The 20,136-nt window shown below is 38.5% G+C and overlaps 1 long non-coding RNA gene across 2 annotated transcripts; it reads left to right on the forward strand.

Moving 5' to 3' along the window:
- Positions 1-15,278: 15,278 nt before the first annotated feature.
- Positions 15,279-18,751, forward strand: LOC306987030. 2 transcript variants are annotated; one of them, XR_013795075.1, is made up of 8 exons: positions 15,279-15,329; positions 15,446-15,541; positions 15,632-15,770; positions 16,122-16,162; positions 16,590-16,703; positions 17,668-17,766; positions 17,849-17,944; positions 18,083-18,751. It is a non-coding gene; the product is annotated as an uncharacterized lncRNA (long non-coding RNA). The 2 variants fall into 2 exon arrangements; XR_013795076.1 differs by lacking the exon at positions 16,122-16,162.
- Positions 18,752-20,136: the final 1,385 nt, after the last annotated feature.

A 20,136-nucleotide genomic window follows, 5' to 3' on the forward strand; every position in this document is an offset into this window, starting at 1 on the left:
GTGATGTTTCTAAACCACTTTTCTGCAAATGTCATTTTAATTATGTAATGTCAAATCCACACTACTCTTCTCCTTAACTCGCTTTAGAGAAATGCTTCTTGTTTACGGGGGAAAAGAAAGATGTATTCTCGTTGCACAACACGATGAAGGAATGTTTAAACAGGATGCAGGATTTTATAAGACTGGCATCGGCGCTCGTCTGCCATGAATCATTCCCAAAACGACTCGAAATACACAACAGGTTTATTAGTTTGGTGACGCATTAAGTCAAAGGAAACATAAATGCTGCTGCTGTTTGCTTGTACCCTGCAGGATAATGTGCAAGTGACAGCGGCAACACGTGAACATAATCACTGGTGACACTTAACTGGACTCTTGGCACGAGCCACGGCTATTCACCAGTCATGCCCGATGTTTCATCACGGCGACTTCTGACCACAGAGAGATGGGAACATTTCTCGACCCGTGATGGCAGAGGCACAACGCCTTGATTGTGCGGGTCATTAAGTTAACTAGTCTATTTTGCCTCAAATGGTCTCCGCTGTGAGTTAAGGTGAGGTAATGTTTATATAGCATTATACCGCACCACTTTCTGAAATTGAAAAGCTCACAATAGCCATATTCACACGCCGTTTTTCTGAGGAGATGGAGGGAAAGAAGGAATAAATTCTATATTCCTCCACTCTAATAGGTGTAATTACATTGGTGATATGGTAATGTAGAGTCTGTGCGAGGGGAACAAAGAGCCGCTTGTACGGCGCTGGTGAAAATCAGATGTTAATGATATTTCAGGACCTTGTTGAGTCTGGACAGCAGGGCTGGAGCACCTCGAGGGGAAATGACTTCCATGCCGAACCTATTTCAGCCCGTCTGACTGATACTGACGGGGGGGGGGGACGGGTTGGCAGACGATTTATCCATTTTACAATCTGGCCAAAGTGTGAAGTTGGGCTTTCAAGATGGCTATTTTTCCAGACGTGGCAAAATTCGTCACATTCAGGTTTACTGATTAGAGTTTTTCCCGTCGTGCATGTCATTCCACATAATGTTCAAAAAGTGAGATTAACTCAAAAAAAGTTGCCAGCATTTTTCACTAAAGTTTAAGGGCCCCCAGAATATTGTTGTGTAATATCTGAATATGCAATATATTAAAAGAAAGAAAAGACTCCTTTTAAACAAAACAAAAAAATTCTAGCTTCATGCATTCCTTTTTTAACAACACTTGAATGTGGGCAAGTTTCACTTAAAAGCAACATTTTGAGCAAAAAGCTGAGAAAATAGCGTTTCTGTCAAAGACTTCCAGATCGGATTCAGAACGATGATGAAATCACAGACCATCAAAAGCTTCACAGTCCTGTAGCTCGTCCTGGGGCGACATTTCATTCAGTGACATCAGGCAGATTTGATTTATATGCTGTTTAATGATTGATGATCACGTTATTTTACATACACTGTAAAAAATATTGCATGATTTGTTATCACAACTTTTTATCTTTTGTCAAATTTACTTCGATAACTAATGTGTGAAGATAACATACTATTTTGAGTTTCTGTTTATTAAACCATTCTTCTTCATTGTATTAACTCAAATTTTGAATTACAACGAACTTAAAATTTTAAGGCAACAAGGTAATTTGCTTTTTTAAGTTAAACCAACATTTTTTTTTACTATCGCTTGTTTCTGCTTCTTTTAATCAGGAGATTCTGTATTCTTTCAGAAGATGTGTAATAGCGGCGTATAACACGGAAAGCCGAAAAATTCAGTCAATGGCGAGAAACAAGTTAAAGGTGAACTATACAGGGTTATTTTTAGCTTAATTTACATTAACTGAACAGCTTCGGAGTCATTGGAATGGTTATATGACTTTTTTCGGGTTGAATGGTGGTCGTCTCGCGCCCCCCATCGCCTGTGAGCGGAGAAAACACACTTACAACTTTGGGCCAGCGGCCGCCGTGTCAGAAAGTGTCGCGTGATATCACGTCTCGCGATGTAACAAATTGCTTTACGGCAAAAAAAAAATCTGCTAAAATTCAGTCATTATTGCTCCCTCACGCTGCTCGAACCCGAATGAAGAAGACGTTGTAAAGAATGTCCCGTCTGCTGTGATGTCGTTGATCTACTAGCCTTTGGTATCTTAAAGTCGACAACGAGTGTTTACGACAGTGTTGTCAAATGTCTACTCCGAAGCTGTAGGGGGCGCTCTATAGAGAAACCTGTGAGAATACAGCGAAGAAATTCCTGAAACTGCATGCTTTAATAGTCTTAATCGGCAATTAAATTGATCAAAACAGTCAAAACCTATTTCAAATAAATGATATTCTTTTGAACTTTCTATTCATCAAAGAATCAAATGATAATAATCAGAAATGTTTCTTGAGCAGCAAATCAGAATGAATCCTGAAGGATCATGTGACACTGAAGACTGGAGTAATACACAGGAAAAATTACATTTTACAATAGTTATAATAATATAATATTCATGCTCAGCAGCCTTGATAAGCATGAGAGACCCAACAACATTAAATAATCTTAGCGACCCCAGAGTTTTGGTAATGCGGAGAGCGGGAGAGCGGGAGAGCGGGAGAGGGCCCTCCGCGCACATAACCGAACTCAAACAGTTTGCACTGAGCCTTTTTTTAAAGATAATTTGCACTTGGCTCGCTGTCGTTATGAGCACAGAAATGCCAGATGGATTTTCCACAGCGCTCCCCTTGATGGGGCGTGTGCTGGACAAGTCTTGCCAGACAAATCCAGTATGAGTTTCTGTACCACAAAGGGCACTACTGTTTCATACAGGAGTGGGCGAACGCCCAGCAAACAGAGACTCGCGAGCAGCAGAAGCGTTTTAAGTTCACCGTGGGCTTTTACACAAATCTACCGTGACAAACACTCAGGCGTAAGGGGTCTGGAGATAAAACCAGTCGAAGGCAAATCACCAGTGCGAGTCTATTCTCAGAAAACATCTGAGGTTTGAATCTGACTCGAAACTGCACTGCTTTCCCCCAAATCTCTTACATGTGTCAAATAATTTAAGATAATCCACAGGAATGAAAAACAAACAGATCCCACAATAAACATGGCAATGAGAAGTTCTTAAAAAAATAAAAAAATAGCCACATCCACTTTTAAAAAATCCACGTGACGAGCTTTAAAGTCAGTGCCGATACGGAAATGTAATATATGACATATGTCCATATATCGTTAGTGACGCCGTCATATATGCTAAATAATATAAGACAATATATTGCTATCACATATATACATATCTCTACATATATGTTGATATAGGTTTTTAACATATATAAATTTGCCATATTAAATGAGTATATTGACATGTATTAATATGATGTATATGATTATTATTTATATAATACTGTATGTTTTGACCATATATCTCACCGATATGTTTAATTTATATATGCCAAACTATTTACTATTTAACTATTTATTTCAAGTCTATCCACATTTCATTTCAATTTCTCTCTCATTTTCGTATCTTTTATGAATAAAATGTATTATTTATTATTATTTTACCTCTTCTTGACCAGCTCATAAAAACAAAACAAATACTACACAAATTCTATTTGAAAACTGATAATTATATATGTGACATGTATATAAAAAAACACTATTATACATACATAAAATATATGGACTGGTTTTATATGTCAATTGTTCCATTTTCTAATAGATTTTATATATGGGCATATACTTTTTATATATGTGGATATATTTAATATATGTATATTTCATATGTGTACATATATTACATTTCCGTATGGGTGGACGTGGGAGGGATGGGATTCCAGGATCGTGCAGTTTGTTAAACGTCAGGAAGTTTGTTAATTGTGTGTTTTTCAGCATCTCTGCCACATTGTGATCCAGAAGTGTATTATTACCTGTGCGACTGCAGTTTCCCAGAATACACAACTCATTAGAAGATGTGTCCCTCGAGCGTCTATTACGAATATAGAGATCTCGGAAAGTCATACTTACCTTATATCAATAATGACAAGACATTAAGTTGATATACAGTACACACGCTAATTATAAAATAAAGCTGTTTTACAGCAAGACAGCGAAACCTGTGTTTCTTAGGAACATATCACCTTGATGTCAGAGCTCAGATCACTTTTATTTGATTATTAAACTTTTAGTTTTAGAGGAGAGTTGCATGTGATTTAGTGTATCATTTATTTCTGTTTTCTTTCAGGAGCACCTTAAAATACAAGTATTGTTTCAAGCATATTGCAGGACTGTACATTTAATTTGGCATTTAGTCTTAATAGTGAATCACTGATGGATGTTTTGGGTTGTGATTTGAGAGAGTATTAACAGACGGGGCAAGTTGTCATACTTTTTTGTTTGTTCTTTTTTCTTTTTTTTACTCCAGTGAACATTTTTCAGGTTTGTTGAAAAATTGTGAGAAAAATATTTTGTATTGACAAGATACTTTGAAGTCTTGTATGAGATGAAACACAAATAAAACAAACAAGTGGAAAATAAATAAATATTCTTTTTTTTGTGTTTTGTATTTTAGAAACACACACACACACACACACACACACACACACACACACACACACACACACACACACACACACACACACACACACACACACACACACACACACACACACACACACACACACACACACACACACAACACACACACACACACACACACACACCTCACATCTCACACCTCACACCTCACACCACGCACCCACACACACACACACACACACACACACACACACACACCCTACACTGCCCCTATCCCTAAACCTGTCACAGGAAACATTCTGCATTTTTACATTTTTAATAAAACATTGTTTTGTATGTTTTTTAAGCTATTTGAATTATGAGGACTCTTAAAAAGTCCTCATAAATCACGTTTAAGTTGTAATACCAGTGTAACACACATGTCATTATACAGATTTGTGTCCTCATAAATCACATAAACAACACACACACACACACACACGACATTAAAAAACAATCTAATGATAAAAATTATATATTTTCTGCACAACGCGTGATATTTCATCCCTTGTAAACATTTTGACAGTACAGTACAATCCCACATGTACAGCACAAGAGCTCATGAGTGTTTCTTGTGTGACGCTGTAAATCTGTCCATCGTTCAGTAATCGGTGTGTGTGAGCGCGGTGACATGTTTTCTGCGACAGGTTCCTCGTGTTTCTCAGACTCTGTCATTCTGTAGCCAAACAATTCCCAATCTGAATCTCAGAACTCGTAATGTAAACACGGCCTCAGAGAAAATCACTTCTAATCCGTCTCTCGGAGTTCAGTAATTGCGCCCGGTCAGCTCGACTCTGCTTTTAGTTTGGACACGGAGCTTTTATGTGGCATATTGTCTGCCGCTCGTTGGAAACTGAAATGCATTACACATATGCTGCGCTGCAACTCATTACCAGCAGTGTCTGCTTCAAAGGCCGGCGACAGATTGATCCTCTGTGCTAAACCCACACTCAAATGCATTGGAGGCCGGGCTTTAAGAGGAATAAATCAGGTTTGAAATTGTTAACTCTATGTGATAATTCCTGGCTGGTACTCCTTAGAAAGCAGAACGCCTTTAAAATAGTTTTTTTTGTTTCTATATTGTTTTTAATTGACATAACCGATCTCTCCGTCTCTTGCTCTGAATGGTGACAGCAGTTTTTATTGCGTATGAAAATTAAGCGTATTGCCAGTGAAATTCCCCAGGCTTTGTGAACAGGGGCAGGGGGCAACTGTGAATAATTTATGTCCATCTAAGCGTAACAGTCTGTGGGAGATTTCACGCATCAGTGTACACTTTTAGCCCGAGTTTGAGACATTTAGCGGAGAGGAAAGGAAAATCATAATATTACATCAAGCCCTCCCCAGCATGACAGTGACAGACTACAGCTCCCTTTAGAGATGGCTATTTTAGTGTAAGTATAAATGGATCTGATACACCTGCAGGCTGAGATATCTCATATGAATATATACATTTCGTCATATGACGTCCAGGACATCTGGTGCTCAGTAACGTCTTTGTGTTTGATTGGCTTGTAAAAGCAGAGACAGAGAGAACCATGTGACTCAACCGTAAAAGTGTCACAGTCGATTGCACTAGAGAAGGAATAATCAGTCATCAACTTCATCAAATATTGGAAAACACTTCACTAAGCTGCATCTGTTTTCAATGTAATATGCATAAAACAGTGTGATGTCTCAATTCTTTAATTGTACCTGTTTTTATATCTATTGCTTTGGTCTTAATGGGTTTACATTTAACCCTCTGGTGATCCACAAGTGCTGTCAAATATATATATTTTTTATTTTATTTTACAGTTGCTAGGACACATTTCTCAATACTTAGGTCACTTTTTCAAGACTCTTCACACATCTCCTAGCGTTCAGCTCGACACAGCAGTTCATTTCACATTCACATGCACTAAAACTACCAGATCACTTCATACATGTCTCAAATCAACACACTCTTCCAGAACACTAGCAAAGGTTGACACACACTTTATCACCCACAAAACAATGACCTAAAAAACACTAACATTATTCAATGTTTCCTCTGTAAATGCTTTCTTCTACCTCTACAGTTTACAATTCACTGCAATATATTTTACTAGAATGAATCAGACATGCATATGCTTCAAAACTTTATATATTTTATGTTTGTTTTTTTGCATTGAGTAATTCAAAAGTACACACATGTGTCTACACACCATCCACTGATACAGAGACAGGAATCTGCTGTGGTTGGTCCAATTCTTTTTTATACCATTTCATTTTTAGATTCTAAATATATTTCATTAAAAAATTACTGTAGAAATGTGACAAAATGCTGTCGTATACACACTCTAAAAAATGCTGGGTTGTTTCAACCCAATTTTGGGTCAAATATGGACAAACCCAAACGTTGGGTTAAAAATTTAATTTAAAAATGTAACCCAACGGCTGGGTTTGTCCATATTTGACCCAAAATTAGGTTGAAACAACCCAGCATTTTTTAGAGTGCAGTTTTGTATTATGTTGTATTATGAACCTAAGTTGAGCAGTTCTGAGATCAGTGTGTAAGCGTGTGCAGATCGGCCTGTAGACACACAGAGTTGTGGCGGTTGTTGTGTCGAATTGGGAAAATACTTAATGTAATTTGAAAGATGTAGTCATTGAATGCATTTTGTGCCAAAGCAATGATAAATGATCCACAGTTTAACACACACACACTTCTGTTGTGCTCACTGTGTGAAGAGTGAAGAAAAAGTGACCCAAGGATTGAAAAATGTGTCCTAGCGACTGTAAAAAAACTGTAATGAAATGAATGTACTGTATTTTAGTTTGATAATGTTTTGTATTTTTAGGGGATCCTATGGTGTAATATTATATTTATGCGGTAGTTATTATAATCCATTTATTAACAGAAAATTAAATCTTGAATGCTTTGGAGCATTGACTTCAGTTTGGTCTCTTTTTAAAGAAAGATTTTTGCGCAAGTGAAAAAGTAAAACAAAAAAGTGAACCTAAAAAAGTTCTAGAAATTTAAGTTGTTATGAAAAATGCACACAAATACAATTACATTTTTTTTATGGGAGTATAAAATATATATTTTCCAGTATTTTTGACTCTAAAACTATGAGAAAATCAGAGCCTTAAATCAAAAAAAGTCATGTTCCACATTTGAGGTTGATATGATATCTCAATAAATGAGCTTTCGGTGAGATTGTGTGTGTGCGCAGTACCAAATGCTTCCACTAGATGAGATCAGTTTCCCATTCATTCCCATTCGTGGGTCATTTTTGACCATGAGTGGGACCATTTAACCTTTTTGAATCATGTCCATGAGATTTTTTTCCCCCCTTTGTTCACATAACAAGTGGCTAAACCATTACCAAGTTTTGTACCATTCCAATAAAGTAATAACAACAACATTTTTCAGTCAAAAATGAACAAACAGCACCATATGAAGACTATGAATTGAAATGAATAAAACAATTAATTAATAAAATATATTAAACTAAACATAGATACAAATAAAAATTAGGGAAAAAAGTGCTGACCATGTATGTTTACCTCATGCAATATTGACCAAACATGTATGCATGTACCATCTTTAATTCTGTAAAGAAAACCTGAAAGTAATCATTTTTGTGTTAATTTACATTTTATTAATTTCAAATGTTCCCTTTATTCCCGTTGGTTAATTTTATTCCGTTTCGGAATGCTCTTAATCAATTCTTTGTTTATCATAAACATATGCCACAGTTTCTTTTATTGTTAAACTTTGTTTACAGTGTGAATATTACTTCAAAATGATGGACATGACAGTCTGGGAAACAAAAGCAATATGGATGGAAACTCAAACACACTCTCTCCCCCGTCATCTGGTCTTTCAGTTTTTCTGATTAAACACTGTTTACACTGTTTGTCTGTTGTATGATACTGTATAACTCTCTAAACATTTTTTGACACTCAATAAATCCAGTGAAACTGTACCTAAATGTAGGGCAACTTCGAGACGGGATAAACAGAAAACCAGAAATCCTCTCACAAATTACACCGATCTAGAACTGTTGAGCGCTCACGGAGTCTCCCTCTAAAAATACTTTTCTTTTTGTGAGATTTAGGATGAAAAAACATGGAAATCTGTCTTCATTCAGTCCCACTCAATTTATTCCAGAAATGAAACACTTTTATGTCTTTACACGCAAATGTGGGCCTCCACCGAGAGATCTCAGTGAGCATGTGTGTCCTATTTGGGTCGTACAGTAACGTGCCATCTGTATTTGTGCTTGTAATAGAGTGATTAATACCGGGGAGGAACATCATCACACACTCCGGCTCCGGGTTTTAGGCTGGACTATCAGACTTTCATGTGCAGATCGGCAAATTGAACCCAAATGCTCTAATGATGTGCTTTTGAAATCATTCCTTATCTTTCATACGCAGTTACTTTCTGAAACCAGTGAGGATATTCTTGCAGGCGGCGGAATATGGGTTGTGAATATTCAGCAGAAGCGGATCTGTGCTGCGTCCGTCAGAATATTAAGAGGTAATCGATATGACCAGGATCTCTGATAAGTGTTGGTGAAAAGGTCAACCTGGGGGGCCGCGATCATTTATTTTCTTGTTCATAGGTCACATTGAGTCGGAAATCTCTTCATTGACTCTTTCAGCTGATAATGGACTTTGCCAAGGAGGGGTCACTGACTTATGCAGTATCATTGACTTACAGTGCTGTTTGCAGGCCAATGCTTATTGAGGTCTGTTTTTAATGTCAAGGAAAATTTTGAATTTGGACTTTTTTTTTGGCCAACCTTGAACATTTCATTTTACTAGTAAGCTTTAAATAAATATGAAGACAGAAAGAATTCTGCTTTCTGGGAAGTGAAGGTTACAGTTAAGATTTGATCAGACAGACAGCAGACTGTCTGACTCAAATCTGATAAGTTGTTTGTAGTCTGCACAGCAAAAGCACTTGTGAAATCCATTTTTCTGTGGTTTAAAATCATGTGATTCAGTCTGAACTGATTTCAAGTAGTTTTCTTTTCTATTCTAGGTGCAGCATGTGTGTGTCACAAGTCATAGAAAAATATGCAGGGTTGTCTACAGTCATTTTCACACCGGTGAAGTATAGTTTCGGTGACACTTAGCGTAATTATAAATAAATACAGCGTATTTTCAAACAACCTTGCAAACGCTCCTTTCACACGCCACACTCAAACATCACGAACACAGCTCTTGTGAAGGCATGTCTCATCAGGTTCTAGCCACGCCCAAACTCTCCGTCTGCTACAGTAGCCACGCCCCAATCTCACCGTCTGCTACAGTAGCCACGCCCTAATCTCTCCGTCTGCTACAGTAGCCACGCCCTAATCTCTCCGTCTGCTACAGTAGCCACGCCCCAAACTCTCAGTCTGCTACAGTAGCCACGCCCCAATCTCTCCATCTGCTACAGTAGCCACGCCCCAATCTCTCCATCAGCTACAGTAGCCACGCCCCAATCTCTCCGTCTACTACAGTAGCCACGCCCCAATCTCTCCGTCTGCTACAGTAGCCACGCCCCAATCTCTCCGTCTGCTACAGTAGCCACGCCCCAAACTCTCCGTCTGCTACAGTAGCCACGCCCCAATCTCACCGTCTGCTACAGTAGCCACGCCCTAATCTCTCTGTCTGCTACAGTAGCCACGCCCTAATCTCTCCGTCTGCTACAGTAGCCACGCCCCAATATCTCCGTCTGCTACAGTAGCCACGCCCCAATCTCACCGTCTGCTACAGTAGCCACGCCCCAATCTCACCGTCTGCTACAGTAGCCACGCCCCAATCTCTCCGTCTGCTACAGTAGCCACGCCCCAAACTCTCCGTCTGCTACAGTAGCCACGCCCCAAACTCTCCGTCTGCTACAGTAGCCACGCCCCAAACTCTCCGTCTGCTACAGTAGCCACGCCCCAATCTCACCGTCTGCTACAGTAGCCACGCCCCAATCTCTCTGTCTGCTACAGTAGCCACGCCCCAAACTCTCCGTCTGCTACAGTAGCCACGCCCCAAACTCTCCGTCTGCTACAGTAGCCACGCCCCAATCTCTCCTGCTACAGTAGCCACGCCCCAATCTCTCCGTCTGCTACAGTAGCCACGCCCCAAACTCACCGTCTGCTACAGTAGCCACGCCCCAATCTCACCGTCTGCTACAGTAGCCACGCCACAATCTCTCCGTCTGCTACAGTAGCCACGCCCCAATCTCTCCGTCTGCTACAGTAGCCACGCCCCAAACTCACCGTCTGCTACAGTAGCCACGCCCCAATCTCACCGTCTGCTACAGTAGCCACGCCCCAATCTCTCCGTCTGCTACAGTAGCCACGCCCCAAACTCTCCGTCTGCTACAGTAGCCACGCCCCAAACTCCCCGTCTGCTACAATAATAATAATAATAATAATAATAATTCATTACATTTATATAGCGCTTTTCTCAGCACTCAAAGCGCTTTACATAGAAGGGGGAATCTCCTCAACCACCACCAATGTGCAGCATCCACTTGGATGATGCGACGGCAGCCATATTGCGCCAGAACGCCCACCACACACCAGCTTACTGGTGGAGAGGAGACGGTGATGAAGCCAATCAGTGTACGGGGATGATTAGGAGGCCATGATGGACAGAGGCCACTAGGCAAATTTGGCCAGGATGCCGGGGTTACACCCCTACTCTTTCGAAAGACATCCTGGGATTTTTTTGTGACCACAGAGAGTCAGGACCTCGGTTTAACGTCTCATCCGAAGGACGGTGCTCTTTGACAGTATAGTGTCCCCATCACTATACTGGGGCGTTAGGACCCACACAGACCACAAGGTGAGCACCCCCTACTGGTCTCACTAACACCTCTTCCAGCAGCAACCTGGTTTTCTCAGGAGTCTCCCATCCAGGTACTAACCAGGCTCAGCCCTGCTTAGCTTCAGTGGGCAACCAGTCTTGGGCTAGAGGGTGATATGGCTGCTACAGTAGCCACTCCCCAAACTCTCCGTCTGCTACAGTAGCCACGCCCCAATCTCTCCGTCTACTACAGTAGCCACGCCCCAAACTCTCCGTCTGCTACAGTAGCCACGCCCCAATCTCACCATCTGCTACAGTAGCCACGCCCAAAAATCTCCATCAGCTACAGTAGCCACGCCCAAAAATCTCCATCAGCTACAGTAGCCACGCCCCAAACTCTCCATCAGCTACAGTAGCCACGCCCCAAACTCTCCATCAGCTACAGTAGCCACGCCCCAAACTCTCCATCAGCTACAGTAGCCACGCCCCAATTTCACGCTATACTGTAGGTTGAGCTGGAAAGAGATTGACAGATCTGAGCAGACCGCTCTTGTTTGGATGGTGCCTGGGAGGCTCAATGTTTACACTTTTTGGGGAGATAAACCCATGAATGACATGGTAATAGTAGTCAATAAACTGGGAATGTATTTTTAACATTAAAAAAGGTTCATAGTTGCTCACTTGAGTGTCCATCTTCGGTACACTTCACTAGCAGTCTTGTGGGCTCTTCGGGAAGGGAAACAGTTGCTTACTTTAATTCAGAAAGACTATGAGTCCTGCACTGCCCTTCAAGGGCACAGAAGTGCCGTTTGGAATCAGTCCATTCTGTCCATCCATAACCAACAGATAAAATCTTTGTCTAATTACTGCAGCCAGTCCAATGACAGTCCAATGACAAAGGGAAAAAAAGAACCTGCAAAGTCATTTTGCTCTGTGTGCACTGATAGAAAGTAATTAAAGGCTTTGAAGAGAGAGCTATATCTTTTGAGATGTGAGATCTGTTGAGCTGGAAAGCTTGAGATTAAGATGTTTTGCATCAGCTTTCTGTAGCACTGGAGAATATGAGAGAAGAAAAATATGTGTAATGGAGACACAATGGCATGACAGAAGTGATATAGCAGGCTCTTCTTTATCAAAAGAATTGGCTGAAATGATGTTTCTCAATGTGACACGAGGAACGAGAATGGCAATGAATAAAGATGAGGATTCGTGCCCAGTATGACTGTATTAGTAGAAATCAAACAACCGATGCGTGTGAATGCTAATAATGTTCAGAAATACTCAATTGTGTTTCCTTGGAAGACCTCTTCATTATTCTGAGCTCGGGATGTTGTGCAGGTGTATTCAGTAGAGTTTCAGCTCAACTTTAATACACTGTTGTCATTTTAAATGTGAAATACCCAGCATACTAGAACTGTTTATGTCCTTCCATTTTTTTTAGTAATATTTTTAATGATAATTTTTCCGCTCAGGATGTCAACGGTCTTCCGGTGGGCACTGAGGGATTTGACGGACCTGTTGAACCATGGTAAAAACTTTCAGATATTGTGAAAATCTATAATGCAATGGGTTAAACAAGCAAATAATTCAGCATTTTCTTTATTACTTCATTCAAGTGACATCGTCCTCCATTCTGCAATCATTTCAAGTATGAGATTTCTTCTATATTTATGCACTTGTCAGATACAAACTACTCAGATTGCATTTAGATTATGAATTTGATCAATTCATGCATTCTCTGGAAATCAAACCCATGACACTGGCGCTGCTTCTGTTTTAGCAACATGAAAGCATTTTATGCATAACATTGGCTATACTTGTATAAATAAGTTACATTTTAAACTGCATTTAATGTATTGAACACATTTTAATTAAATATATTTTTTTTTACATATACAGTACACTACCGTTCAGTATGGGGTCAATAAGGCTTTTTCAAATGTTTTTCAAACAAGAGTCTTATGCTGCATGTGTTTTATCAAAAGTACATTAAAAACAGTAATGTTTGTGAAATATTATTTCATTTTAAAATAACTTTTTTATGATTTTAAAATGTAATTTATAAAAGCTGAATTTTCAGCATCATTACTCCAGTCTTCAGTGTCACATGATCCTTCAGAAATCAGCATAATATGATGATCTGATGCTCGAGAAACATTATTTTCAATGTTGAAAAGTTGTGAGAACTTTATTTTTCAGAGTTCATTGATGAATGGAAGTTAATTTATTTGAAGTAGAAATCATTTGTAACAATATAAATTTCTTTAACGTCACTTTTGATCAATTTGATAATTCACCCATGCTAAATAAAAGTATTATTTTCTTTAAAAAGACAAAATCTTACCATTCTAAAAAATGCTGGGTTGTTTCAACCCAATACTGGGTCAAATATGGACGAACCCAAACGTTGGGTTAAAAATGTAAGTAAAAAAATTAACCCAACGGCTGGGTTTGTCCATATTTGACCCAAAATTGGGTTGAAACAGCCCAGCATTTTTTTCAACAGATCATATTTTTTTAACATAAGTACATAGTTGCAGCAGCTCTAGCCATCTCACATCTTTAGGTTAGCGTGTTTCAGTCCTGGATGAAGAAATAAATAATAGACAGACTCCCCAACGAAAAAAATAAATTGTGATGAATATTCACATTTGGTGTGAATGAACCATTTTGACTATGGTCCTAACAGACATTCGTACATTTCATCTGTACAGAGAGTCTGGCCTCTCTCCATTGACAAGCGTTAACGTCCTTGTAGGCGGGTACTCTGTAGAAGTTTAAAACTATTGGATCTGCCCAGAGTCACTCTGGATCTGCCATAACCAATCGCTAACGTTTGGTCGTGACGAAACTACAACTCAAACTAGCGCACGACCTCAACGTCATCGTTCTCAGACACTCCCTCTGTTCGCTGATTGGACCGGTACAAAATTGACCAGAGAAAACCCGCAAATATACCGTAAACCCAGATGAAGGAAAATTTAAATTTGACGGCAACTACACTCTAAAAAATGCTGGGTTATTTAATCTACCCAACCGCTGGGTTATGAAATGTTTGACCCATTATGGGTTATTTATATGGAATTTGGGTCATTTTGTTCAACTCATGCGTTGAGTCAAAATCCATCAACCCAACATATATATCGTTTGACCCAGCAAGTGGGTTGATTGTGCTTCGAACATCATCAGCAGAGTCCACACACCGAGCGCTCGTCACAGCAGAGAACCTGACTGGTCATCCAGCGAGGCAAATAAATAATAAAAGGTAGCCTATGTGTACACTACACTGTCAGAAAAAAAGGTACTGTGCAGGTACAATTTTGTTCCTATGTGTACAAAATATATAACTGTACCTTTAAAGGTCCACAATTGGTCCCTAGTGTACAATTATGTACCAAAACGGCTTATAAAGGTACAACATTTTAGGTTTAGATGTAAAAGGTCCATTTTTGTACCTTTTGAAACGTTTTTTTTTTTTTTACACCACCATATTAAGTTGTTTTTTTTATGTTAAAAAATAAATATAACTTGTAGGCCAGGCTACATACAATTATATGTAATTTTTTTATCCCCATCACTTCATGTCTGTAAAATACGACACATGTTATTTCCAAACCTGTTAATTAATTTATTACATGAATTATTTTTAATAATTGGTAATGTTTGTTGTAATGTAGGCCTAGTATTCATTTTTGGTTTATATTTTTTTTATCAAATTAATTCACTTTTGAATGTTGCATCAAAAACAGAGTGATTGATGCTGAATTATATTAGGAATACAGTAAAATCGGCAGTGTAAAAATTGCAGTGTTAAAGGTTATTAATTCCCAAAGAGTTAAATTAACAATCAACAATGTTAAAAAACACTCCTCTTCAGTGTAGTTACAAGTGTAATTTTATTTTTTATTTTTTAAATAAAAAAACGCGCCGAATTGAATTGACTCCGCCCCTCGATATACTGTCTATGCTGCTGCCTCGAAAGACGACGACGCCATTTTATCTTCATGCGACCGAGACGGTAGGTTGAATTGCTTTTTTCTTTCTAAAATAAAAAAGTAAATACACTTGTTAACATTTTTGGTAAAATATGGTGGTGAACACATTTAGAAATGATAAACTGCGCGTTTTTGGCAGGATTTAAGGAAGCTCGTCAAGTTCATGAGATGCAGAGATGTAACGTTACAGAAGAATGTGAAGGTTTCTCATGACGATTTGATTTCCTGGATGAAGGTGATTTAACGTTTAAAATACATTTGTATTAGAAATTATATTTGTATTACAAATATATTTTTAGCTCATTTCATTTTGGTTTGTTGACAGCCTTCATGAAAGCCTTCCCGCCTCAGTCGCGCCGAGGCCTCAAACGGTCTTTCGACAAGCCTGGTTGATGAGGAGGTCTGAAACAGCAGCAGCATTTGGGCTTCTTTTTTTCTGCGTAGATGAGAGAATTCTTCAAATGGTAAGTTTATATTCGTTTTGTTTGTATAAAAGTGGCTGTGTTATACATGAACGCGTTAACAATTCCGTTTTTGTGACGCATGCGCATTATTAACAGCTGTAAATTAGCGCAGTGCAAACAACAAATGCACTTTTTTGTAGACTGAGGTGGGAGAACGTTTAAAAACGTTTTATTCGCCCTGTTTAAGTGAGAATTGCATATCTGTATGTTTGTTCTTAGCACTGAATATCATGTCGTCATATCTGCTCAAGACACAAACATACTAACTTACCATCAAGTTTTTTTTTTTTTTCAAACATTGTGAAAGTGCATTAAAGCTAACCTGTAAATCCATCTGTCTTTCAATTCAAGTTTACAGGTAACATTTGCGTATGTACTGGCAGAGAATACAGGTACTTTAGCTTGAAATCAGTCTTTATCAATTCATACTGCATGTTATTTTGGGATAAATGATGTCCTAACTATTTATCTGTCTGCATTTTATTATTATGAATCTGTATGTTCTGTTCACATTATAAATACCATTAATAAATTATGGGTAAAATAAATTCTAAATGCGTATTAAAATCAAGTTAAATTTAAGATGCCTTATTACTCATTTAACTTATATAAATGTATTCAATAATCAGATTAAATGCATATTTTGAATATAAATAATTTTACACCCATGCTTTATAGACAGCTCTCAGCATAATCGAAATTGAGGGTAATCACAATTATTTTTACCTTATTTACAGCCCCAATTTAAATGATTGCATTACTGAATTTTGGAAATATTAGCCTCAACTGACATATTTTTTTCAAATCCTTTTTCAATAGATTTGGCCCAGAACCCTCAAGTGTCAAGTAAAGGAAGCTCCTCTCATGAGATTGCAAACCAAGCAACAGAAATGAAGACGAATGCAACAGAATGCTGAAGATGAATCCAGATTCGTGAGTGTCATTATATTTTATTCTATGTGCAGTACAAATTTTAATACATGAAAAATGTAAACCTAACTGGGCAACCACACAATGCCTTTGTTCAGACCTGAAATGTACATGTGTCTTGGGTGATTGATGTATCTTGATTGTCATAATTCATGATGACGCATCAATCACTATGTCATTGTGTTAATTCAAGATGTTAAAGGGTTAGTTGACACACAAGTGTAAAATTGTTGTAATTTCTCACCCTCATGTCATTCCAAACCCGAAAAGACTTTTGTTCATCTTCGAAACTTAAATGAATATATCAAGAATACTCCACGCAACTACCACTTTGACGCTTCAAAAGGTTCATAAAGAGATCATAAAACGAACCCATATGAATTGAGCCGTTTAGTCCAAATTTTCTGAAGAGACTTGATCGCTTTGTGATGAATAGATTGAATTTAGACTCTTATTCACATATAAACATGAATCAACCAACATAAACAGAAGAAAAAGAAAATGTGGACTAAACTGCTTGGTTCATGGATTAGTTTTAAGATCTCTTTGTTAACTTTTTGAACCGTCAAAGTGGTAGTTGTGTAGCTGTCAATGGAGGGAAAGAAAGCTGTCAGATTTCATCAAAAATATCTTCATTTGTGTTTCAAAGACTAAAGAAAGTCTTGCGGGTTTGGAACGACATGAGGGTCAGTAAATTACTGAATAAATTTTTTTGGGTGAACTATCCCTTTAATAAAAGAATGTGGCCTAGACCTCATCAGAACAATCAAATCTCAATGCGTCTTGGGTGCGTTTACACCTGTACTTCGAGTTGTTCGCTTGTGCAAGATGAATGTTAATGCCAGGTGTGAACGGTGCTACTCTGCGAATACACAATCATCTGAACAGAATTGTTCCTGAGAGAGATATGGTTGTAATTATGCTATGTAACTGTTTGATTGTTTTTGTTTTGATTTTTGGTTAGAAGACCTCCGCTAAGTTCCTGGAAAGGCTTCTCCCAAGACCTTCAAGGACCTGATTGACTCTGCAGAATCTGCTGTGAAAGATGATGAAACTGATGATTCAGGTTAGACTATAGTTCAGAATAAGATTATCTATACACGTTCATGCATGAATGCATTTTGCTGAAGTTGTCCCATGTTATTTAGAATGGGGCAGCGATCTTGCATCAATTCGTCTCCTGCAAGAGACCTGGAAAGATGTCCTCATATCAAGCTGAACAACACCTTGTCGTCTCCAAAAAGGTAAATTTGGACATTTCTGTCACACTGCCTATTGTCTGCCTCAAAATATTGCCATTTGTGTTGATTGTATTGTGGAAAACGAATATAAAGACGGCCAATTGGAGAGCTGACTTTGAGTGTTATTTTTGTCTTTGGCAGGGACCAGCATACAAGACCACCTTGACTGCATTGACGAGACCACACAGCATACACTCTTAAAAATAAAGGTTCTTAAACGGTTCTTTGTTGGGGTATATGGTTCCATGAAGAACCTTTAACATCCAAGGACCCTTTCCATTGCACAAAAGGTTCTTTGTAGCGCTAAAAGGTTATTTCGATTATAAAAGGGTTCTTCACCATCAATCACCATCAAAACCATTACAGCATATATTTTAAAAATAGGTTCTTCATGGAACCTTTCAGTGAAAAGTTCTTTGAGGAACCAATAAAGGTTCTTCTATGGCATCGCTGTGAAACCTCCTTTTTGGTTCTTCCTGGCACCTTTATTTTTAAGAGTGTACCTGCTCGCGGCCGGTGATGCTGATATGGCAATAAACTCAAATACTACTTCCTGGTCGCTGATGGGACAAAGAGGAACTGCATTCACGGATGCTACAACTGTCGACAAGTAGTTTTCTGCAATCTTGTTCAAATCTACCTGTCATATTTGTTCATGTCTAGGCAAATTAACATGATTTTATGTTTTTTATTGACTTTTTTTCTTTTTCTTGCAACTCCTCATGAATGTGATAATTTGACCTTTACACATCTGGCATATGTTATCAAGGAGCCACTTTGCCTATTTGTTAAATAAACTTTGGATTTATACATCTGTCTGAAGACTCTTTTATGTCTGATCTTGTACATTAACACTATCTAATAGTGTAAATAGTTTTTTACTGTGAATGTTCTAGGTTTGTAGTTTAACAGTTTTAAATGGGTAGTCAATTGCAATTTATTTTCTAAATTGTACTGTAATGTGTTAGACTTAATCTGGCATATGGGTTAATTTTACCCACCATAATATGTAGTTGAATCAACCCATGATTGTAATTAATTTGACCCAGTATTTGGGTACACTATATAACTAATATGTAGTTAAATCAACCCATAATTGTAATTAATTTGACCCAGCATTTGGGTACACTATATAACTAATATGTAGTTAAATCAACCCATAATTGTAATTAGTTTTACCCAGCATTTGGGTAGAATATTTAACTCAACTGGTGGGTTAAATATGACCGACCCATCTTTCTGGGTCAAATTAACTACTGCTGGTCTGGTGCAATATTGCTCCAGCGGTTGGGTTATAAAACAACCCAAGTTGGGTTAATTTTAACCCATCATTTTTAAGAGTGTATCTACAAAAATCTGAGGCTATGTTTACACGGAAACGATCTGAAGAGAAAACGCAAAAGTGGCGTTGCGTTATCACTTTTTATTCTGCGTTTAGACGAGCGTTATGGGGGGGAATCTGCGTGCATATGGTGACGCAAAAGTGTGTGAGATTGGATGTAGTGTGCACTCCAGACGGCTAGGTGGCGATGTGGAGCGCTGACAGTGAAAGAGACGCTGAAACTGTTTCTCATGTTTAATACGGTAAAGCTGCTGCTTTAACCCTCGCTGCTCTTCGCGTGTCGCTCAAAAATGACAATTTTTATTTTTCTTTTTTGTCAATGAAATTAATACTATATTAGTTTGATAATGTTTTTTTTATTTTCCTGTACTGGCGCCTGCATGTGACGTAAACGTGTACGCGACGAGAGCCACCGTGAGCAGATCGGTGCCTTCACTGTCTAGACTTTTGCGTTTTTACCCTTTAGACGGGAACGCGACGGTGGAGCGTTTTTAAGATTTCCACTCTGGAAGGTGGTTTCACTTTTTTGCGTTTTTAAGCTCCAAAAACGCCATCGTCGTCTAAACGAAAGGCACATCTGATCAAATATTTTTACGTTTTCACACGCAAGCGTTGTGCGTTGTGAATGTGCAGCAGTTCAAGCTAAATTAATCCGAACGTTTGAGGAATATCAGCGCATTGCTCCTCGCAAGCACACCGACAAACTGAAAGTGACAGGAGTAATATGTTTTCAATGGGACATAATATAACTTTATAAGTTGTTCTTTCCAGTAGAATTGCAGTAAAATGAAGATTGAATTGTGAATGCAGGAGACGTCCTCATCTGCCGCTGCTCCTCCGCTTTGTTCGGCCC

Source organism: Phoxinus phoxinus, assembly GCF_949152265.1.
Source record: "Phoxinus phoxinus genome assembly, chromosome: 19".
Lineage (NCBI taxonomy): Eukaryota > Metazoa > Chordata > Actinopteri > Cypriniformes > Leuciscidae > Phoxinus > Phoxinus phoxinus.